The sequence below is a fragment of the Micromys minutus genome, assembly GCF_963924665.1.
Source record: "Micromys minutus genome assembly, chromosome: 30".
Taxonomy (NCBI): Eukaryota; Metazoa; Chordata; class Mammalia; order Rodentia; family Muridae; genus Micromys; species Micromys minutus.
The window spans coordinates 30077969-30103253 of NC_137965.1; positions in this window are offsets into that span (position 1 = coordinate 30077969).

Sequence of the window (25285 nt, forward strand, 5' to 3'; positions counted from 1 at the left end):
ACACCAATGGCTCAAGCTCTAAGGTGAAAGATTAACACATGGGACTTAATGAGATTGCAAAGTTTCTGTAAGACTAAGGACATTGTCAAGAAAACAAAACGGCAACCAACAGAATGGGAAAAGATATTTACCACCACCACATCAGATAGAGGCCTGATATCCAAGGTGTACAAGGAACTCAAAAAGCTAGACATCAGAGAATCAAATAACCCTATTAAAAAAATGGGATACAGAGCTAAACAAAATGTTCTCATTTGAGGAACACCGAATGGCCGAGAAACATCTGAGGAAGTGCTCGTCATCCTTAGCTATCAGGGAAATGCAAATTAAAACAACCCTGAGATTCCACCTCACACCAGTCAGATTGGCCAAGATCCAAAACTCAGATGACAGCAGATGCTGGCTAGGCTGCGGAGAAAGAGGAACACTTCTCCACTGTTGGTGGGGTTGCAAACTAATACAACCACTCTGGAAATCAGTCTGGCGATACCTCAGAAAAAATGGATATAGTACTACCTGAAGACCCAGCTATTCCACTTCTGGGTATATACCCCAGAGACACTTTAATACACAACAAAGATATATGCACCACAATGTTCATAGCAGCTCTATTCATAATAGCCAGAAGCTGGAAAGAACCCAGATGTCCTTCAGAAGATGAATGGATACAAAAATTGTGGTACATTTACACAATGGAATACTACTCAGCCACCAGAAACAATGACTTAACCAAATTCTTAAGAAAATGGCTGCATCTAGAGAATATCATCCTGAGTGAGATAACCCAGTCACAAAAGAACAGACATAATATGCAGTCACTGATAGTTGGATGCTAACTGCAGAGGCTTGCACTGCCCCAGAAACAACTCACAGACTGTATGAAGTTCAAGAAATAAAGAAAACAAAACAAACCAAAAAAAATATTTACAAAACAAGAAAACTTTGACTATTTCCATGTTACATTTTGTTTTACATGTACTTTACGCTCATTGTAACTATTAAGTTTTCAAGGCATACTATTAAACCTTTAAAAAAAATCAAGTACTGACTAAAAAATATATTCATACAGTTTTATGTAAAAATTATTTTAAAATCTGAAAAAAATACTGACAAAAATGTATAATTTTAAGCAAAAAATGTTTAAAATCTGTACATTAATCTTTGTTTTGTAAAATAAAGTTGTTTTAAAAAATATTTGCAATGCAATAAATAAATAAATAAATAAATAAATAAATAAATAAATAAATAAATGAAAAGAGATCCTAAATGTTCAAAAAAAAAAAAAATGTAGGGTTGGGGCTGACCCAAGACTTAAGAGCGCTTGCTCTTGTGGAGTTTGGTTCTCAGCACCTACATGACAACTCACAACCATGTGAAATTCCAGTTCCAGGGCTTCTGATGTCCTCTCGCCACCAGCCATGCATGTGGTACATATACATACATGGAGGCAAAATTGTTATACAAATAAAACAAATAAATATCTATTTTTATCCTTTTAACTCCCAACATTGTGGCTCTGTTGTGAGAACTTGTAGACATTATGAAGATTCTAAGTCCTGGTGTCATTGTGACATGGGTTAACCTTTGTAACACATAATTATATATATTTATAAGCTACACATAATTAGCATAAAAATCTCATGAGTTTGATTATAGATGCACCTGTGGAGCCAAAGCCTTCTAATTCCCTTCACATCAACCAACAATAAATATGCCTAGACAACCACTGACCTATATACTGTGTGTGTGTGTACATATATGTATATATACAGTAACAATATATATAAATATATATATATTGTTTGCATATCTTAGAATAATCCAGTATGTGTTTGATATGTACTGTTACATATTTGTTGGTAATTTATAGTGTTCTTTGTTGGTAGTCAATATCCTGTCATTTGTTTTTCTACTAAGGATGGTGATTAAAGCAAGTGATCTAGAGAGAGGTCACATTAAGATCTAGCTGTAGGGTCTATTACAGCCTTAAACTAGAAATGGCATACCATAATCTCAGATACATTCTGTAAGTAGACTCACTGTGTGGAAGTGAAAAAAAAAAAAAGATTTCGGATTTGCTCAGGATTCTTTTATCTTTTTAACACTTACTTTATCTATTGTTATAAATGCTGTCTTAGGGTTTTGTTGCTGTGAAGAACGTCACGATGAAAGCAACTCTTATAAATAAAAACTTCTAACTGGGGCTGGCTTACGGCTTCAGAGGTTCAATCCATTATCATCACCGCAGGAAGTACAGCCCTGTGCAGGCCAGAGAAGGAGCTCAGAGTTCTATGTCTTCTGTAGGTAGCCAGCAGGAGGGTCTGTTCTGCAGTGAGTAGAACTTGAACATAAGACCTCAAATCCCACCCCAGTGATATACTTCCTCCAACAAGGTGACACCTATTCCAACAAGAGCACACATCTTAATAGTGTCGTGACTCCCTGTGGGCCAAGCATTCAGACACATGAGACTATGGGGGCCAAGCCCATTCACACCACCACAAGTGCTCTATCTGCATGGACACCTGCGTGCACAAGGAAGCAGGCATCAGACCCACTAGAGATGGCTGTGAGCCACCATGTGGTCGCTGGGAATTGAACTCAGAACCTCTGGAAGAATAACCCATGCTCTTAACTGATGAGCCATCTCTCTAGCCCAGGATTCTGTCTTTTGTTTCTAGATACTGATAAGTAAAATAGTATGTGAGCTTGGTTTTTTGTTTTGTCTTACCTTTTTTTTTTTTTTTTTTTTTTTGGACTATAGTAAACTGATTTCCCCATGTTACTCCAACCTGAGTTTCAGAACTAAATCCCCCATTTGATAATGATAAATTATTTGTTTCATGTAGTATTGAACTGATTTTTTGTGTGTGTTTGGGTTTTGTTTGTTTTTGTTTTGGTTTTTTTTTTTTTAGAAACAGGGTTTCTTGTGTAACCTTGGCTGTCCTGGAACTAGCTCTAAGGACCAGGCTGGCCTCAAACTCATGGGGATTCATTTTCCTCTGCCTCTTGCTGGGATTAAAGGCTTGCACCACCACCACCACCAACCTCTTGAACTGAGTTTTTAAATAATTACATTTATTTATTTATTTATTTATTTATTTATTTATTTATTTATTTATTTGCTGTGTGTGTATGTGCCATGGTTCACATATGTGGACCAGATAATAATTCTCCAGACTCTGTTCTCTCCTACCTTGTGGGGCCAGAAGATCAAACACAAGTCATTGTCAGGCTTGTCGACAAACACCTTTGTCTAGTGAGCAGTCTTGCTGGCCAGAGAGTGCCTGTAGGCTTAGGGGTTTTATTTTAACCTACTTTTAAAAAGGGTTCTCAAATGCTTCTAGCCCACCATCCAAAGGTAGGGGAGAAAAGATGGTAGATAGGACAAGGGGCTGTGGACCTTTTTAGAAGTAGCTCCTTGGGGCTATTCATCCTCCATCTGTTAGAATTCCAGCAGTCCAGTTCAGCAGTATCAGAACAGCAAACAAGAATCAGCAGCAGTGGCACAATCCAGCAGAAACTGCCCACCCCCCACTCCCCAACCCCCCACCCCCCACTCCCCACTCTCCGTGAGGGTGGACCAGGAGCAGCCAAGATGCCAGAAGTTCTCTGCCTGCTGTGCCTCTCAACAAAGACAAAGACTCCAGACCAAAGATGCATTGCAAAACTAGCTGTGCAAGCACCCACCACTGTCTGATGGGGCCGATTTATTATACTCTCCAAACATCACGTGTCCTCCCACAGGGTCTAGCCTCAGCAGAACATGTGAGTCAGTATCACCTGACATATCCAGAAACTTCCACTTTAAGAAAGAATATTTTAGGGCTTCCCTTTTTATTACATTCAGGGGTGTATGTGCACACATACATGTACATATCAAGACTTTTATGTACAGTTCAGAAAACAACCTGAAGGAGTCCATTCTCTCTACCATGTGTGTTCTGGGGGTTGAACGTAGGTTTCCAGGCTCAGAAGCAAGTGCCCCTACTTGCTGAGCAAGAAGAAAGGAGGAAAGGAAGAGGAGGGGGAGGAGGAGAAGGAAAGAAAAAGAGAAGGATGAGAAAACCTGTCTGTATTGTTGTCATACACAGAGAATGAAAAGACAGCCCATAATAAGCCTGGCAAATATGGTTCAGTGGTTTTGACAATGATGCCGAGACCGTTCATCAGGGAGGGCTGTCTTTCCCAGGATGGCAGAGAAGATGGTGGGAGACGGCTCAGCGCTTAAGAACACTGCTGCTCTTCTACAGGACGTGAGTCTGACCCAAGCATCCATATTCAGTGACTCACAACCACTTGTAACTGCAGCCCCTGGGAAAGATCTCTGGTTTTCATGAGTATCTCCATTGATGTGCCTGTATAAATGCAGATACATATACAGGAGGCAGACAGACAGACAGGCAGGCAGACAGACAGGCAGACATATGCACATTCACACATTGAATGGAACAAAGCTCCAACCACTCTACATGTACATGTTTTGTGGATGGAGCAAAGCTTCAACAAGCACGTTCTAACAACTTCAGTTTTCCTCCCACAGTCTATATATCTCAGCACAGAAATAACAGTGTGATTACATTCTATTTTTCTTTTAGTGAATAATTATGAAAAACTGTTTCCCAATACCTTTACATGACAAAACATTACATAATACAGATAAAGAAAACAAATTATTCCCAAACAGCCAATGTGTACATTCATAACTAAGCCACTTGTTATAAATTATCAATATAAGCAAAGAAGGTAATTTTCTCAGCCAGTTTCTTTTACTGACTGGCAGGGATTTGCGATTACAAGGAAAGGATCAATTATTTTATTATTTGTCTTAAAAAGTAATCTTATAAAAATCTTACAAGAATCACAAATCTAAACTTTTAGATGAAAAAACAATCAGCCATTTCCACTTGAAATTCTCAGGCTGCACATCTATTCATCAGCAATTTTATGAAATCATATCAGGAAGATGAGGGCAAAACTGGATACAAGATATTAGTCACCACCAATCCAGCCTCAGCGAGAGTCCCCCCAGCCAGTGCTGCCGCTGTTCCTGTTCCCTTACCTCAGAAAGTCCCAGCTCAACTAATAAGATATGTTTTTCTAAACTTCAAATTGTTTCCTGAGATTTTCTACATCAGACCCACTAACAAAAACATCTTATCCCAGGCTCACTGACGTTTTAGTCTTCCAAACGCTTTCTAAGGATCATGTCTTAGCTGACAATCTACATCTCTACTTCCTTTCCTAGGGTGGTGATTAAATCATTGGTCTGCTCAGGCAGCAATGACTAAAAAAGATCAAGCATTACTATTGTGAGTGTCAGAGATATTGCCCAGTGAGGGGCTGGAAGGGCCCTTAGAGCTTTCATACAGTTCTTAGGTTAAGAGGGGTGTAAAAGCAACCAGCAGAGCAAAACCCAACCACAGAGTGAAGTCCTCAGGACAGGTAGTCCTGAGCTGGTCCCCTGCCTCTCTGAGGCACAAACATCTCAGTTGTGCTAACCGGTGGACCATATGCCATGAGTTCTAAAACCATTTGTTGTTCCTCCTGCACAGCCCTCGATATCAAAGGCCACAGAGCCCAGCCACAGCAGAGAGTTTAAAAGACAAGCAGCTTCATTTCAAACAGGCCTTATTGGCCTAAAATAACAGTGAGGTTTGCTCACATCTCCCATGCTGTGCACAGCCCATCTCTCAACAGCCACGTCTGACTCTCAGATCAATCCAGTGTTTCCCTTATCCTAAGTCAGCACAGGGCCAGGTACTAGACAGCCTTGCCTTGGGTATGGTGGACCTCTCCTGGCCACCTGCCTGTACCGGATCTTCTCCCTAGGAATTCCAGGAAAGGCTATGGCCTGGGCTTCTTCCTCACTCCAGACTCTTTTTATCAAGTTAGGGAAGGAAGGGGAACAGACAAGATCTTGGGCCTCCTAACCTGGTCTTGAGTTTGCTACATAGCCAAGGATCATCCCTAACTTCTAGTTCTCCTGCGACTCCATACTGAGGTCATGGAAAACTAAGGATCAAACCCAGGCGGGCTAGTTAGTTTTTGTCAACATGACAGAAACCTAGACATGTCTGGGAAAGGGAAATCTCTCTTGAGGATTTGCCTCCTCTGGATTGTCCTGTGGGCATGCTTGCGAAGGCATTTTCTTCATTGACGATGGATGCAGGAAGACCCAGGCTATTGTGGACAGCACCATTCCCTAGGCAGGAGGTCCTGGCTCGCATTAGAAAGCTGGCTGAGCAAGCCATAAGAAGCTAGTAAGCAGCATTCCTCCGGCCACAGTTCCTGCCCTGATGCTCCTCGTGATTGAATGGATTCAGGATGTGAAAGCCAAATAAATTCTCCCCCCACCAAGTTGCTTTCGGTTGGTATTTTATCACAGCAAGGGAGAAACAAGCCAGGGCTCCATGCACACTGGCAAGCCCTCTACCAACTGAGCTACATTCCCAGCCTTCGCTCTGTTTTCTAAAACTCCTGAAAAGACTGGTTTTTCATCAATGACTCTGCATTATGTGGCATTAGAGTGCTCCTTGGATAAATGTAGAATACATACTTCCGGGGTCTGGAGAGATGACTCGGTGGTTAAAAACACAGGCTGGTCTTCTGGAGGACCTGGGATCAATCCCCAGTAGAAACATGGAAGTTTACAAGTACCTGTAACCACAGGTCCAGGGTATCTGTCACTCTCATATACATATACATATACATACAGGCAAAACACCAATCAATGCTCATAAAATAAAAACTATGCAATGATATATCTATATCTAATATATCTGTTATATTCGATCACTCGGGTTCAATCATGGCTCCACCTTCCTCTCTCTTCCCTCTGCTGCTTGATTTTCTGTGCACCTTCCCAGTGTCGTTGAGAGCTGCAGGTACTGCTCACACTGCTGCTTTTCCCTCTTGCTTGCCCAGTCTTCCTCTGACACCTTTGACCTCTAAGCCTCCATCTTCTCCTGTCCTTCTCTCTTATTCAAAGTCAGCCTTTTGGAGCTGCCCTTCACTGACAGCCCCAGGTCTTCCATCCCTGCAGTTCACCCCACGCCCTGCTCACTTTCCTATCACCTCATAACCTGCCAGAAACACACAGCACACGGTAAACACATCCAACCTCCAAGCCAGCCCCCAAAGTTCTGTAGTGCCAGGCCTGAAGCCTTTTCTCACTTCTCAGCCAGCCGCTCAAGCCTATGGACGGATGTCACTGTTTCCAGTTCCCAAATTGTACATCCTGACTCTTAGCCAGTTCTCAAGGTCAAAATCTCACTTAAAGTCCAATTGCACTTATCTCTCAAGACTCTTTACACCTCAACTGATTTTGTGACTTTTATCAATGTCATCCATGTGTCCACCTGAGAGACTCGGGTCTCAGCCTTCTCACCTCTAATCCATAAGGAATGCCATCGGCCCAGTAGGGATGTTGCTCCCCAATTTCAACCCACAGGTTCATTCCAGTCCACAAACCAAACTCCATGTATATTTCTCACACTTGAACCCCTGAGATAGTAATCTCTAGAACACTTGTATCACAAAACACACAAACAAACAAAAAAACCCCACCCTAAAGCACCTCACTCTTGACTTCCCCATGAAGATTTCTGATACTGCATGCTGGCGTACTCAATCAGAGTTCAAAGAGCATCCATTCACTTTCCCAAAAACCTAAAACCAGGAGGCTACCCTGACAGCATCTTAGCTTTCAAATGTCCTCACAGCTGCATATTATAAACTGTATGCAGCTTCCTGGAGTGGAGCTACAGGCAATTGCAAGCTCCTGACATTGGTGCTACGAATCAAACTCTGGTTCTCTGTGTGAGTAGGGTATGCTCTTACCTGCTGAGATATCTCTCTAGCCCCCACTTTTCCCTAAATGGAGTTGCTAAGGCCATCTGGGAGTAAGTGAGGTGGGTAGAGAGTATAAACCCTTCTACTGGAATGTGCAGGTTCCATTTCTATCATCACCAAAGGCAAGGGGTCCAGAGAAAAGAGGAAAGTTATGAGAAATGGCTCCCATCATAGAAACCATAAGCCAAGTTGTTTGGCTTTTGTTTTGATTATTTATTTCATGAGACTGGGTCTTACTACATAGATCTTCACTGGCCTGAAACTCTCTCTATAGGCCAGGTAGGCCTCAACCTTACAGAAGATCTACCTACCTCTACCACCATAACCTGGCAGGGTTGTGATGCCACCTTACAAAGGCTGAGGACATACTGATCTCAAGCTGATAATATAAATTCACCTCCTTAGATGGCAGTGTTGACAGCTTGTTAGGAGAGCTGTGGCTCTGAAAGAACCAAACTCTCTGAGGCTCATCTGTTAAAACAATGATTTCCATCTTTCTGTGTTTATATAGATACCAAACATTAACACATTAGCTATTGCTAGCTATGGAATTGGGCTTAGTAAGTTAAGTACAAATGTAGTACAGTTTTGAAATGAGTATATATGTTTAGCTTTTCAAGCTTTTAAAAGATATGGCATCAAGATAAACAAGTACTTAAAAGTAAATTAATTGCAAGTATGAAATACTTAATGTTTTTTACTAACTTTATTTCTAGTTGTCTTCTGGATGCACACTTTTAGAATAATGTTTGTTATCTGGTGTTATAATGTATAGATGGCCCTCTGGCAATGCAGCATACAGAGGGGAGAAGCAAACAAGTCAAGTTCCAACTGTAACCATGTCTACCTACAATATAGTGTTCTACCTGCAATACTGTTCTACCTGCAATACTGTTCTACCTGCAATACTGTTCTACCTGCAATACTGTTCTACCTGCAATAGTGTTCTACCTGCAATATAGTGTTCTACCTGCAATCTACTGTTCTACCTGCAATAGTGTTCTACCTGCAATAGTGTTCTACCTGCAATACTGTTCTACCTGCAATACTGTTCTACCTGCAATACTGTTCTACCTGCAATACTGTTCTACCTGCAATACTGTTCTACCTGCAATCTACTGTTCTACCTGCAATACTGTTCTACCTGCAATACTGTTCTACCTGCAATAGTGTTCTACCTGCAATAGTGTTCTACCTGTAATAGTGTTCTCAGGCCAGTGACTGCTGAGTGTCATGACCACAGCCCTAAATCATCCCATCTAGCCCTGAAGTGTGGCAAGGAAAAGCACTTACTCTGCTCTAACATATGTTACTAGCCAGCCTAAAGACTTTTTTTTCTTTCACCAGAGAGTGTTCCTGGGGCCAGCCAAACCCACAGGTGGAGTATCTAATATCTTGGTTGAATCCTCTGCTCCTTAAAAGTCAAGCCTCCTGCAAAAATGAGCCATAATTATTTCTGTGCCATCTACACTTTCCTGGAGGCTCCAGATTGTGGATTCAGCCGCCTTCTGCCCTCCGTGACTCGATGTTCTGCTTAAAGCACGTCCAGAACAGCGCCTTCGCAGGACAGGGCAGTGCACAGCTTTAATCCCAGCACACTGGAGGCAGAGCCAGGAAGGCAGATTTGAAGTTAGTTCCAGGATAGCCAATGCTGTATAGAGAGACCATGTCTCAAAATAAATTAAGTAAAATGAAATAAAAAATAAAATTTAAAAATTGAAAAGCAAAAATAGCAACCTGAAAAAGCCCTTGATTTGATCCTCTGGACAGCCTCTGGAAAACCAAATAACCCATTTTTTTAACAACTTAGTAGCGGGTGACACCGTTTAAAAAAAATTCTTAGCCAAAAGCTGAGGCACACACTTTGTAAATCCAAGCAATAGGGAGACTAAAATAAGTTGAGAGGATCACAAGTTTAAAGCCAACAGACCATAGCCGGGGCCTCCCTGGAGGGGGCGGGGCCGGGAGGGTCTTTGCTTCGGGAAGAGGTAAGGAAGAGCGCGGGAGCCACACCATGCTCTGGAGAAATCGAATCTCTGGCTACCTATCAGGCTTCTGTGGCTCTGACTGACTGTAAACCAGATGCTTCTTTGTTTATTCAAGTTCTACAGGAACAAAGACAAACTAATGATATCCTAGTGGTTCAGATTATTTTCCATCAGCTGTACAGGGTTACAAGCTAAGTTACAGTTAGAGAATATAAACAGAACAGACTTTTATTCTTACCAGCCCTACATGTCCAATTTAGAAAATCTAAAGAATGTCTCCTCCAAAGCAAACACACTTATTTATGACAGCTGTTTTTAGACTGGCAGTGTTTGTAGGGTTTGTTTGTTTTTTATGTATGTATGTGAATACACTGTGGCAGTCTTCAGACTCACCAGAAGAGGGCGTCAGATCCCATTACCGATGGCTGTGAGCCACCATGTGGTTGCTGGGATTTGAACTCGGGACCTCTGGAAGAGCAGTCAGCGCTCTTAACTGCTGAGCCATCTCTCCAGCCCCAGGTGTTTGTAGTTTTAAAGCATTCCAAACAGAGAATATTTGAACCGGTCTTTTTATGAATAACAAATACTAGAGCCTGACTTCTCTCACTATATAACCACTTTTATTTGTTTCATCATTTACACTGTACAGCAGGAAAAGTTTATTTCAGTCAATCTATCAGATTTACTGAGTTCTATTCCTCCAGGGCTGTAGCCCGTGTGACCTCCTATCTTTAAACCCCATTTTTCAGAGAGCTCTAAGCCTATAATAAAAAGAGAACTTGAATCTATAACTTATTCTCCTGGCAGTCAGAGTTTGCCAATTGTCTGTTTACCCTGAACCAACTATTCCTGTGAGTTAGCTCAGGGGCTGCCACCACAAGAACATCCCTGGAGTTCCTCTAGATATGTGCGCATTGGTGCTTTGAGATCTGCAGAGCATAAGGAAGACTTCCAAACAGAGCCAGGTGAAGTTAGTTTTAGGATTTTTTTTAAGGATCTCATTTGAGGCCAGTGTGGGCTGTGGAGGTAGAGCCTGACTTACTCCTTTTCCCAGACAAGTGCACTGAGGTCAGTCTCCAGATTCCACAGGGTAGAAGACACAGCGCACCTGAGAGCTGTCCTCTGACCTCCACACGTATCACATGGCACCGTACGTAGCACACTTGTGCCCATACACTTACACACAAATGATGTACTTTCGGGTCTTTCCATAACCACCCGTTACCTTCCACAAGTCCTCACTCCAGAACCAACATGGGAAAATCTGAACGCAGCCACTGGCCTGGAGGTGACATCAGGTCTGGAGACTAAAGACTCTGAGCCCTTTCTTCTCACACTTGAGAACCTTCATCGTACCGGTTCCACTCCCGGCATTGTCTCCATTTACCTTCCTCCCCAGAATCCTGGGTGTAATAAAGCTCTTTCCTTTATTCTTTATCACTGCCCTATATCAGGCATTTTGATATAGTGACACTGTTCTCTCAAAACACACACACACACAAAAACAAACGAACAAACAAACAGAAAACACACACACACACACACACACACACACACACACACACACACACATAAGCCAGATCAACTGCTAAATTCTACAAGCGGCTTTCATATGTCTTCGGTTGTGGGAAGTCTAGGGAGAGACGGTAACAGTAAAGAGGAACACTTTGAATACGCACATTATCTTTCCTTAAGCTTGGTTTTTACTTGTATTTGTATGCCACATGTGTGCCAGTGTCCAAAGAGGCCACTGGGTCTCCTGAAGGTGGAATTACAGGCGCTGTGTCTGTGCTGTGACCTGAACCCAGGTCTTCTGCAAGAACAGATAGTGAGCGATCTTGACCACGGAGCCATCGCTTTAGCCATGATATATGATCCTGAGCATTGTGACTTCACAGGTGTATTCACACGGTGAACAAGCACACATCTTATAATTTACGTATTTGTATTTCACTGTGTGTTAACCATTCACCAGTAATGTTGTTAATAAGTACATTTCTAGAAACATACAAGTCGGCTACGGGTGCTACCCTGAGATGGTGGCTCTACTTACCGCTGGGCTGTGTCATGCCAATCAATATAGAGCTGACACTGACTTTTAAAAATTCATGTATTCATGTAGTTCATGTAGATGAGCACTCTGTCTTTGTGCACCTCAGAACGGGAATTGGATCCCATTACAGATGGTTGTGAGCCACCACATGATTACTAGAAACTGAACTTAGGACCTCTGAAAGAGCAGCCAGTGCTCTTAATCGCTGAGCCATTTCCCCAGGAAAAATATAATCCCAGCAGCTTGGATATTTGTGCATTCCTAAAAAAAAATATAGATCAAGCAGTGGTTGTACATGCCTCTAATCCAAGTGCTTAGGAGGCAGAGGCAGGCAGATCTCTGAGTTGGAGGTCAGCTTGGTCTACAGAGTAAGTTCCAGGACAGCCATGGCTACACAAAGTAACCCTTTCTTGACACCCACTGCCCCCAAATAGATGTACCAAGATGGTACCAACTGAAAGTTTAACTCTGCCAGTATTTATGAGGCCAACTATTCCATGTAGTAGTTACAATTAGTTTCTCATTCCTTTAAAAAGCACAACTAATTCCCAATACAACCTGTATGCCTGTTGTTTTTAGAGGCTCAGAGCTGGCGAGTAGTTTAGCTGCACCATAACACACCCTTCACGATTTAGGAGAGTCACGCCTGACTTGTTGACAAAAATGTCCATGCCCACTTTGGTCGTTGGGAGGCTCTCTTGAGTTCTAGAAACCCATCCTCTGCTGTTAGTCCTGGATTCCAACCTAGACGCGGTGGCTATGCGCTTGGCATCAGGATGGAAAAGAAATCCACAAATCCTCAGAGCGGGGGCTCTCCACCTTTCTAATGCTGTGGCACTTCAGTATGCTTCTTCCTGTTGGGGTGACCCCCAACCATAAAATTATTTCATTGCTATTTCATACATGTAGCTTTGCTGTTAAGAATTATAATGTAAATATCTGTGTTTTCTGGGGGGTCTTAGGAGACCCCTGCAAAAGGAATGTTTGAGCCCCCCAAAAGGTCGTGACCCATAGGCTGAGAACCATTGCTTTAGATAATTTACTCTGCCAAAGACAAGGGCTCAGAGGTTTTCTGAACATTCGTCTCACGTAGCTATAAGTACACACACATTTGTGGAAGATCCTTTCCAATGAACAAATCTTTTGTCTACCAAAGTCACCCCACCCCCATCATCTCAGTGTTCCTGCACCACTCCTGGTACCCACCCCACTTTGTAGGTTATGGACACTTCTCTATACAGCTGAGAAAACCAGAGTCTTGTTCTGTACTGAACAGATCCAAAAGATAGTCACCTCTTAGGCACGATGGGGAACATATGGCATCAAAGGGGGCCGATTCACACTGCTTCCAAAAGCAAATGAAGTTTTCATGCCTACTATGCGTTCTTTGGAATGAACACGGGGATCACAGAGGATCATTACATCCTAGCATATGGTTTAGCACACAAAGTTCTTCAGTGGTTTCTAGTAGGACCCCAGTGACAGGGCACATTATGTCTAGACTAGACTAAGAACTTCCCAAGATTGTACCCATGAGTGTTCCTCCCTCTGTGGGTGGAAACCAACCTTTTCCCCACACTGCGCTACCCCACACTGTAGACAGAACTAAAAACGAACAACAATATTCCTTTGCTACTGTGCAAAACAACAGTGACGAAGGTTCGAAGTCGTAGTCTCGCAAGATTACTGTCACGGGTCACCCTTTCCATGAGGAACTGTCTGGATATCTGCAGTGGACCTTACATGGGTTCCTTTTAGGCCAAAACTAGCTGTTTGCTCGGAACCTAATTGTGAAGGGAACCCTCAATGGGCTCACGTCATTCATGACGCCCTGGAGGGGACAGCACATGTCACCCTCACAGAGCAGGACGGACAACTGGTGACAGATGCTGGTGAGAGTGGAATGGCTTCTATACGCTTTGGCAGTGACATCACTATGCCAAGAGCCTTGAACAGCTTAGAGCTCACACAGCTCAGGAAAGCATCCTAGACGTTACACGGTTAGTGGGACTATGGTGGTGCATGCCTTTCATCCCAGCGGGGAGCCAGAGGGAGGTGGACCTCCGTGAGTTCCAGGCCAGCCTGGACAACACAGTAAGTTCCAGGACAGCAGGGAGAGTTGTGAGAGAGTCAGACAGACGGACAGACAAGGTTAACCTTCAGGATGCTGGTTGCTCCGTAGAAAATACTCACTGAGCTTTAACTATTAGTCTATTAGCTTGGAAAAAAAAAAAAAAAAAAAAAAAAAAAAAAACAGCCAATTTCCCGTTTCATGGGGCTTTTCTCCAGGACAATTTTTTCCTTGTGTTAAAAACAACTTTAAGAGATTCAGCTTAATGGTCTCCAAAGCTGTTACACTTGGGAGGTTTTCTGTTTCCGTGTGCACTTTCTAATGCCATACAAGGTAAGAACTTCGCGTGTTGGCTCTTCCGTGTTCACTGTGGACATGTCTTCTCCCCAGTGTGAACTTTTTGGTGAAAAATGAGGCTATCGTTTAACTAAAAAATTTCCCACATTCACTACACACATAAGGCTCTCCTCTAGTATGAATTTCTCCAGTGTGGATTTTCCAGTGAGTCATAAGTGTGTTTTTGCAGCCAAAGTTTTTCCCACACTGACTACACTCAAAAGGTCTCCAACCAGTATGAACTTTCTTGTGCTCAATGTGGGCACTAGGAAGGTACAATTTTCCACATTTGTTGCACACATAAGGCCTTGCTCCAGTATGACGTCTTCAATGTTGAATAAGTGTGTCACCGTGGCTGAGGATCTTCCCACATCCATTATATGAAATGTGTGTTTCTCGTGTGAAACTTCTGCTGTATTTTTACATGGGACAGGTGAGTGAAGGTCTCACTACACTCCTGACATCCATAGGATGGTTCTCTATTGTGGATGTTCCTGGGTTTAAAAAGAGCAGGCTTCTCGAGCATATTTCCACAAATTCCACATTTCCAGCAGGCATCAAAAGGGTTTCACCTCAGAAAGAAGAGGCATCTGACCATCAAGAGGAGTGAAGGTGTTCAGGGAGGGTTTTCCAAGATGGGAGGTGTCTGTGAAGGCTCCCAGCACAGCGTTAGGTCACAGTCCTCCCACGGGTGGGCTCTTCAAGTGGACGGACTTGACTCAGCAGCCAACACTCTGTGGCCCTCCTGTGGGCTCGCTCTGTGGCCCTCCTGTGGGCTCGCTCTGTCCAAGTGTCTGCTTGCTATCGGCCTCATGCCAACCGCCCGAAAGCGAAGGAGAGCTGATAAAGGGCACGTTGGCTGTGGGGGAAGCAGCAGCAGCAGCAGCAGCAGCAGCACAGTGAAAGGGTCAAAAATGGAGGAACTTTAACACTGAATTCAGATCTATCATGGTGTATGGCATACAGAATGGAGAAGTAGTAACTGATTTTCATGGGGGGGGGGGGAGATTCTCAGCAGGAGGCTGGCTACTCGTGTTGAATGAGCTCCGTCGGAAGGTAATTCTGCTCAGAACAAATCCTGACTCCAAAGGTTTCTCAAATACTCGAACCTGTTTCCCGTTAAAGCAGGTTAGTGTTACTGAACAGTCACTGTAGGTAAAGAACAGTCTGTGAGACATAAAGAACAAAAAAAGAAGGAAAATGGACAAGGGATGCATAACAGAAGGACAAGTGGGAAAGAGCCAAGAACAGGACATAGACTAGAACAGGGACAGAAGAAAAGGACATAGACTAGAATGGGGACAGAAGAACAGGACATAGACTAGAATGGGGACAGAAGAAAAGGACATAGACTAGAATGGGGATGAAAAAACAGGACAGAGACTAGAACGGGGATGGAAGAACAGCACATAGAACAGGAGAGGGAAGAACGTGACACAGACTAGAACACCACACACTGCACTGGCAGGAAACATTACTAAACAGTAAAATAGCTCAAGGTCCTCAAGATCGAGGTGTGATCTGAATACAGCTCCAATATGACACCCCTGAAGCTCTCATTCTCATGGGAAAGACCTTCACCAGGACTATCTCACTGTGACTAAAGTAATGGGTACCTTGTCGCATGGCCCTTCTCCAAAAAAACAGCTACAATGAATCTTTAAGACAAAAATCTGGCTGGGAGTTGATGGCAAACAGCTTTAATTTTAGCACTCAAGAGGCTGAGGCAGGGAGATCTCCGAGTTCAAGGTTGGCTTACTCTGCTACATACAAAGTCACAGCTACACAGAAAAATCATCCTGAAAACCAAAAATAAAAAAAGCTGGAAAGAAAAGAGGTAACTGAGAAAGGCAGGCCTATGTCACAAGGAAACAAAATATCAGGGTCTATAAAAGATCCCTCAAGATCCATCCTGTCTACAGACACCAAACCCGTACACTATTGCTGTTGCCAAGAGGTAGTTGCTTGCTGACAGGAACCTGATCAATGAAGATGTGGATGCTTGGAGCCAACCATTAGACTGAGCTCAAAGGCCCCAGTGGGGGAGCTGGCAGAAAGACTGGAGAGCGAATGGGAATTGCAACCCTATAGAAAGAACAGTGTTGGCTGGCCAGACCACCCAGTGCTCCCAGGATCTAGACTACCAACCACAGAATGTACAGGGAGGTGACCTTGTCTGACATCAGTGGAAGGAGAGGCCCTAGGTCCTGTGGAGCTTTGATGCCCTACTGCAGGGGGATGCTGGAGCAGCGGGGTAGGAGTGGGTGCGTGGGTGAGGGAGCACCCTCCTAGAGGCAAATGGGAGGAGGAAAAGGGCAGATGTGGGATGCAGAGCACTGACTGTTCTTCCAGAGGTCCTGAGTTCAAATCCCAGCAACCACATGGTGGTTCACAACCATCTGTAATGAGATCTGATGCCCTCTTCTGGTGTGTCTGAAGACAGGTATACTGTACTTATATATAATAAATAAATAAATCTTTAAAAAATAAAAATAAATAAGAGCCCCCAGAGAGATTCTTGTAGAAGAGTCTACAGCAACAGCTAAAGAACATGCAAAAGGAGAGAATATTTGTACAAATGACAATAACAATAAATTTGATTTTTAAATTACTTAAGAAAAAAATGCTAGGCATGGTGGTACACACCTTTATCCTGACACTCAGGTGGCAGAGGCAGGGGGATCTCTAAGTTCAAGGTGAGATTGATCTCTAGAGTGAGTTCCAGGACACCCAAGGATACACAGAGAAACCCTGTCTCAAAAAGAAAAAAACATGTTTGTGTATGTCTGTGCCAGAGTGTTTGCATGTACGCCATATGCATGCAGGTACTTGGAAAGGTCCACAGACATGTCAGATCTCCGGGAACTGGAATTACCAGCGGCATAAACCGCTGGATGTGGATGCTAGAAACTGAGGACTTGGAGGGAATCAAGTGATCTTTGCTGCTGTGCTTTCTCTCCAGCCCCAAGAGTTGTTTATTTATTTATTATTTTCCCACTAAGAGGTCCAGGAACCAAACCATTAGACTACAGAAGATTATCCACAGAAGGGACAGGATTGGGTAAGACATTCACTTGGGCTGCATTGGCTACATAGGGATTCGGAGAAAGCCTGTGTCACCAAAAAGGGACCACACGGATACGGGACTGAGTTGGTGTAAAGTCCTGTGCAGGGAAGCCTGGAAGATGGCTCTCACTCTTCCCTACCTGCTACTACACTGGCACTCACAGCAGCCTCGGCAACAGGCTGGCTCACTGACTCAAACACAAGGAAAATGGAATATAGCCTTTGGGACCAGTCTCTCGGTCACCTGCTAAAACAGAAGTCACCTTCCACAATCTGAGGAACCAGGCCAGGCTCTCTGTTCAACAACCCGCATCCTTGCGAGCAGATTCTTCCAAAGACAGGCTTTCAGATGACACCGGAGCTCTGCCTGACAGTTCGACTGAAACACCATCGGAGCCTGAGCCAAGCAGTGCCCGCCATCCCGAGCATTAAAATGGAGAGATAATAACTTCTTAGTGACTTAAGCGGTTAAATTTGGAGTGAAGGAGACAGCCCTAGCATGGTGTGAACAGTTAGGTCCACCACAAGCATCTTCCATGGTCACCACCCTTCCGTCTGTGTCACATATATACCCTTCAACTGCCTCCTCCCCAGCCCATAAAACCACTGATGCCCATCTTCGCCCATGCCTTGCTCTAGGGTGCAGAACACAGAAGCAGGTCATGTGCCAAACGATATCATCCACACACAGGGTCACAGGTCAGTGAGACGGCATGGTGAGGAAAGACTCGCCTGCCTTGTAAGCCTGGTGACCTGGGCTTGATCCTCAAACACATGGGTGAAAATAATTGAACACATTTAAACATAATCTGTCATGAAAGATCTCAAATACTCTCCTAACACCCCATTTTCTTGGATTTCTCTACATTATTTATTCCCTCCCCAACCACATCTCAGAGGCCATCAATACTAAGGACATACAATGATCAGTTCCTAGAGAGGAGGTGTGGCTCAGTGGGTAGGGCTCTGCCCTTGCAAGCCTGATGATCTGAGTTCAGTCCTAGAATCTGATAAAGATGGAGAGGCCCAAGCCTGCAATTCATCCTCTTGCCTTCCATACGCATTCTGTGGCATGCACGCTCCTTGGTACACATGTGAAAATGCATACTTACATGTATACATAATACTTTTTAAACACTGTCAGACCTGGAGAGATGGCTCACTGGTTAAGACCGTGTTTCTGTTTGTGTAAAGGGCCTAAATTCAGTATCCACATCAGGCAGCTCACAAACATCTGTAACTCTAGGTCCAGGAGGATCCAACACACACACACACACACACACACACACACACACACACACACACTACCATAACACATACTCAGACACACCACACATACTACCACCACACATACTCAGACACACCACACACAGACACACACACACACCACATACACACACACACATCACACACACACACACACACACACACACACACTACTGACAACACATACTCAGACACACCACACACACACACACACACACTACCCACAACACATACTCAGACACACCACACACCACACACCACACAGATACATCACACACACACACTACCCACAACACATACTCAGACACACCACATATACTACCACCACACATACTCAAACACACCACATACAGATACACACACACACAGACACAACACACATACACACACACTACCCACAACACATATTCAGACACACCACACACCACATACACACACGTACATGCACACACACACTCACACACACAGACAGATCACACACACACACTATCCACAACACATACTCAGACACCACACACACACACACCACACACACTCACACACACAGACAGATCACACACACACACTACCCACAACACATACTCAGACACCACACACACACACACACACCACGCACACACATACACACACACCATACACCACACACACACACACACACACACACACACACACACACACACCCTCAGGATGGAAACTCAGTTCCTTGGGCTGCCATTCTCACCTGGAGCCTGATTCCCAGCTCTCAGTTCTGATGAGGCACAAGCACTTGAGCTTTCTGGAACTTTCCTAACTCACTTATATCCAAGCACTGTCGTCTTGAAACCCTTCCACATTCTGCCACCCCTAAGCCAAGAACTTCAGGACCTGTCACTCTGTCACCAGCCACTGGGTGCTTTTATGTGGGAGGTCTGATACGGAGGACAGGAAGTGTCAGCTGTCACGTGGACCAGGTCTTTCTTCCTTGCTGTGCTGTAGGAAGCAGACCTGGACGTGGCTGCACACTCCTAAACCAGCTGAAACAGAGCCCTCACCAGCCCAGATGTCACTACTTTATCTACCCTACCCACCTCAACCCCATTTTCCAGTGGTTCCCTTGGCATAGTATTATGGGTAATGTAGTTTCTACCCAGTATCCAGGCACCTAACTATCAGCTAGTGACTCCTTCTGGCCAGTGTCTGAGGGAAAGGGGGAAAAACAAACAAACAAACAAACAAACAGTATTTTGGCCCACCACCCCCATAAATGATGGAATTCACTGATTTCTGTGACCTCTTGGGTTAATGGCAAGTGTTAGGAATCTCCAGCACCTGACTTATTCCTCTAACTCTCTGAGGCCCAGAGAGAGCTGCTTCACGTCTACCAGTCTTGGCACTGGAGGTTTTAGCTAATGGACTTCACTTGGAGGGTCTTTGTGTATCAGAGTGAAATGGTCCTGTAGTTCACGAGTCCCAAATTGGGGTATCTCCGTTGATGAAAGCTTAATGCCACGTTGCTTATTTCAGCTCTGAGGCATGGAGACAGCTTAGTAGCTAAGAGCTCTTGCTGCTCTTGCTGAAGACCCAAGTTGAGTTCCCACCACAAAGCAACATCAGGTTGCTCTCAAGCCTGAAAACCTCAACCCCAGGGGATCCTGATGCCCTCTTCTGGCATCTTCGGGCACTGCACTGACGTGTGTACAAGCCTACACTGGATTTAAAATAATCATTGAAAGCCAGGCATGCTGGTACATGGCTTTAACCTCAGCAACCAGGCAGATCACTATGAATGGTAGTTGGGCCTCATTAGGCAAAATAATTTGACCGAAGAAATGACTTCGTTGCCATTAAAAGGCTCAACTAAATAAAAGGTTTTATCAGGGCTGAGGAGTTGGCTCAGTGGCAAAGAACATTTGATACCCAGCAGCCACACGCAGCACTTCCATAGGCACCAAGCATGCCTGTGGCACAGATCATATGCGTGCAATCAAAGCACTCATAAACACAGAATAAATGTAAAAATGTTAGTATTATACAAAACAGGCATGCTCAGGTGTTTTTCTTTGATTGCTGTCATCATATCTGGCATAGTTACTGGCAGTGCGTGTGGATGGGAGACAGAAGAGAGGGACCAGTAAACTGTATGGAAAATAATGTGACTGGCACCCAAAGTGCATGTTTAATCAAGTACCATTGCACAGATCACCAAAAAAGTTAGGCACAAAAGCAGGAAAGTGCTTTTTTGTCAAGCAAATCATCTTTAAGACTGAATTTCCTAAGGATCAACAGATTACATCATTAACATTTCCAAGAATTCCAGAATAGTGTGGACGCTGTCTACGGAGTATCACTTATTTTTTAAAGGACTCACTTGTGTAAGTGTTCTGCTTCATCTATGTACACCACGTGTGCCTGGTACCTTCAAAGGCCAGAGAGGGCATCGCACACCCTGGAACTGGAGCTCTAGGTTGTGAACTGTCATGTTTCCGGGAATGGAACCCGGGTCTTCTGAACAGCATCTAGTGCTCTTAACCACAGAGCCATCTTTCCAGCCCCCATCCTTTACTTTTTGGAAGTTAGAGACTAAGTCAACGCCAAATGTTGAAAAGATTTTATGTGTTTTGTGACATAGTATGGGAAACAAAATTTGGGTCTGAGCTTGACAATAAAGTCTGGCTTGCAGATTTAACATTTTTAGTGACATTGTTCATTTACTTAAATAAGTTGAACCTGTTCCTTAAAAGTAAAGCAACAAGAAGAACAAAAACTATCAATACAAGGCTTCAAAGTGTTCCAAAGAAGAGGGAACATTGGAGCTGCCTTGAGGGTTTCTTCTGTGCTGAAACACCAGGACCAGAGGGAACTTGGGGAGGAAAGGATGTGTTTGGCTTTCACTTCCATAGTACTGTTCATCATCCAAGGAGGTCAGGACAGGGCAGGAACCTGGAGGCAGGCACTGGTGCAGAGGCCATGGTGGGTGCTGCTTACTGGCCCGCAACTCTTGGCTTGCTCAGCCTGCTTTCCTTTAGAACCCAGAGTCACCAGCCCAGAAATAGGAACACCCACAGGAAGCTGGGCAAAGCCTAATTTTAAAAATGCCTTACAGCCCAGTCTTAAGTCTTCTGGAGACATTTTCTGAATTGAGTTTCCCTCCTTTCAGATGACATAACATAAAACTAGCCTGCACGAATTGTGAATCAGGGAGTATTTGTCTCTGGAAATACATGGCCTATAAAAATCCAGTAAAATGACATGATGCAAATTCTCTACACATTGAAAATCAGATTGTAACTTACACAGAATACATACACAGTATTCTTTGAAAATTGGTAAATAATATTTATGTTGAGTGAAAATAGACTCAAAGGTATCAACATATTGTTTTCCTGAGTTTTGTTTTCACAATCTTTTGTCAAAGAAAGAAAGCAACCTTTGTGTGTGTGTGTGTGTGTGTGTGTGTGTGTGTGTGTGTGTGTGTGTGTGTGTGTTTACAGGACTGGCCTCAACAACTAGGTCAAAATGAATGAAGTTGTTTGTATTAATTTGAGCTTCCCATGAATTTACTCTTATTTAGATCTGAGCATAAAATATGGACAAGCCCCTGCTGTGTATCAATTTATGACAACAGGGACAAGCTGGATTTTATCTTTTAAGATTTTGGGACATAGACCTGGCTGTCTTGGAAATTACTGTGTAGGTTGGACTGACCTAGAACTCACAGCAATCTGCCTGCCTTTCCCTCTCAAGTGCCGGGATTAAAGGTGTGTGTCAGCACTCCTGCCAAGATTTTTAAATTGTAAATATTAATTGATTGCATATGAGTGTCCCCTGCACGTATGCATGTCTGTCCAGCACCTGCATGTCTGGCACATGTATAGAGGATATAAGAAGGCTTTGTGTTCCCTAAAACTGGAGTCACAGATAACTGTGAGTCACTGTGAGTGTTACAAGTTGAACCCAGGTCTTCTGGAAGAGCATCCAGTGCTTTAACCGCCGAGTCATCTCTCCTGACCCAGATTTTATTGATTATGCATATATGGTGGGAGCTTGTGTATGGATCCGTGCACACAAATGCAATGCTCTCAGTAGCCAGAAGAGGGCACAAGATACCCTAGAGCTGCAAAGGTTAAATGCAGACTGCAGAAATGTGTGTATTTGTCTAATTTACACAGTGAATCCCCTTCCAGCCAGTGTTCCATGGGTAGACCCTGTCTAAAACAAATAAGTATGATGAACAATCTCCAAATTGAGGAGAGAGAACACCTTGAACTGATTCAGTAGCTAAAAGTTTGTCGAGCTCATATCTTGACACTGCTCCAAAGGAAGAAAGGTGAGCACCCCATTGAGAATTTAGCTGAGCACCGGAGACATGGCTTTGTGGTTAAGAACATTGGCTGCACTCTGTGAAGGACCTGGGTTCCGTGTCCTGTACCTACATCAGGTGGCTCAAAATAATCTTTAACTCCCTTCCAGAGGAATCAACATCCTCTTAGCTGTCTTCAAGCACCTGCAGGCTGTGGTACACACACAAATGAGCAAACACAAGCAAACACATACACGCATGCATGCATACATACCTACGGCTTTTAAATTTAGCTCTAGGGCCTGGCATGGTGGCACATGCTAATGCTTCCTTTGTGAGTCTGAAGCCAGACAGTTCTACATGGAAAGTTCCAGGATAGTCAGCTTCATGGTGAGATCCATTCTCAAAATCAAAACAATCAGCTAATGGCCTTTGCACATGCACTTGAGAATTGAAGGCAGGAAGATCAGGAGTTTGGGGTTCAGCCAGGCCTACATGAGACCTCCGCCAAAAAAATAAAATCACTTTGGCCAAAATTATTAAATGGTAAGGTGTGCAACAGGTATATGTGACACATGCACACGTGTACAGATACATGCACTTCTGTGCAAAAAGAGAGCAGAGGGGAAAATCGAGTGGCCTGCTCTGCCATTCTCTCTACCACCTTTATCCCCAGCACAATCTCTCACTGTACTTGGAACTGGGCCCCGTCATTCTTCTGTTTCTGCTCAACAGCTCTGGGGTGGTGGGGTAGCACATACCTTTTCATGTGTGTGCTGGGAATCTAAATCTTGTGCAACAAGTGATCTTACCCAATGAGCCATCAGGAGACATGTCAGAGATTTTTTTTAAAACAAGATCAAATCAAAAAGTGTACATTATTAAAACTAAAACCCCGCCAGTGTGGTGGCGTATATCTCAGCTGAAGACAGAAGGACGGTAAGACTTGAGGCCAGCCTGAGCTCTCAAGTAAGTCCTAGGCTAGCCAGGACTACCTTGTACAACTATATTACAAAAAGCAAATAGAGTGAAATAGTCCATTATCAAGTATTGCAGAGAAACCCAGCTTTCCAGAGTGAAGGGAGGAAGGGCCACATGAGACAAAGTCTGCATAAAAGTCAGGTTCACAGGACGCAGGGGAGCAGATCTTCTAGCTCACTCTTGCTGCAGAAGGCCTTCCTACAGGAGGCCAATTGCTCCTCCTCCACAGAGAAACTCAGGTCCACGAAAGTGACTTGGCCTGGGGCAACTTGACTCTAAAATCTTACATTATCCACACTTCATGACACAGGAAGGATCATGTCCTAAGTTAGTCCTACATCAGAATGAACAAAGAAAAGATTAAAAGTTGCTTCTCCCATGCCATGGGCAGAAACAGCCTTGCACTAGGCCACTTCACTGTCACAGTAACAAATACTAACACTCACAGTTTGAAAGTTCAAACACTGCTGGGCATGGTGGTGGACACCTTTAATCCAGCACCCAGAAGGCAGAAGCAGGCAGATTTCTGTGAGTTCAAGGCCAACCTGGTCTACAGAGTAAGTTCCAGGACACCCAGGGCTGTTACACAGAGAAACGCTGTCTTGAAAAACTAACAAAGGAAAAAATAAAAACACTTGAAGATTTATCTGTGTAGAGAAGGTATCGGACCAAAGCATGGTGCTTTCTCAAATTCCTCTCTGTACACTGTCATCATAGCCCCAAACAGTTTAAAATTTGTTTGATTGTCGCTGTTTTTCTTTTTAACAAATGTTATATAAATATAAGGCTTCACCTAAAGGTTGTGACATTTGTTGTAGAGAGCTGTTGGTCACTAAGGAAACTTGAGTCCCAGCTGACTGTGATGGGGCATACACAACTGCCTTCTCAATAATTGGACGATGGAAGCAGGATTATGAGTTTGAGGTCAGCAGCAGATACATAGGGTTCATCCTGCAATATATGATGTCAGCCTAAGCTATGTGAGATGTCAAACTATTATAATAAAAAAATAAAATAAAAAACAGGCTGAAGAGATGACTCGGTGGTCCTAAGAATGGCTGTTCTTGCAGAAGACCTGAGTCTGTTTCTCTGTGGCCATATTACATGGCCCAAAAACACCTTACCTCTGGGGGGGTCAACATCCTTTTCCTTGCACATATACCCACACTCACTTAAAACAAATTAAAAAACTGGATTAAAACCTCAGACCACAGTGAGAAAGACACAACACAGCAAACTTGAGATTTCTTACCATTAGACCATCCAACTGTCTCTCCTCCTTAAGAGCTTGACTTATGTTTCAGGTGTCCCACCAGTTCCACAGGAAGTGACTGATGCGGAATACCTGCCTCTATTCTTGTTGAAGTCTAGAATTGTACATAGCATATCCT